Here is a 541-nt window from a genome sequence, read left to right as displayed (position 1 = left end):
ATAACTGCATATGCATAGCATAAGACCGTATGTACCAATGAGCATCGAGTATTAAGTCGCCATATTGGTGTTCGATGCTTAATATTCGATGCTCATTGGTCCATACGATCTTATGCTATGCATATGCAGTTATGTCAATTTGTGTGCGATAGCCCTTACTATTTAGAATCTCCCACTCCGTCTCACTAAGGGTGCGTTCGAAAACATCACCCGTGTGTATTTTGTCACACTCAGATCGTTCGAAAACCCCTAGTGGGCACACTGACCATGCGACCATGGCCGTTCGAAAACCGTACTCCGTGGACCACTCGTGTGACTTTTCTCCACTCTCTTGGGTACGTTCGAAAACACTGAAAGTCCACGACGGAAAGTGGCTGTGGTGGATGGGCTTGGGGTGCGTTCGAAAACATCACCCGTGTGTATTTTGTCACACTCAGATCGTTCGAAAACCCCTAGTGGGCACACTGACCATGCGACCATGGCCGTTCGAAAACCGTACTCCGTGGACCACTCGTGTGACTTTTCTCCACTCTCTTGGGTA

The sequence above is a fragment of the Odontomachus brunneus genome, unplaced genomic scaffold, assembly GCF_010583005.1.
Source record: "Odontomachus brunneus isolate Ranch 3 - 2012 unplaced genomic scaffold, Obru_v1 Obru_scaffold_070, whole genome shotgun sequence".
In the NCBI taxonomy this organism is placed as follows: Eukaryota; Metazoa; Arthropoda; class Insecta; order Hymenoptera; family Formicidae; genus Odontomachus; species Odontomachus brunneus.
This window is presented reverse-complemented; position numbering follows the sequence as displayed.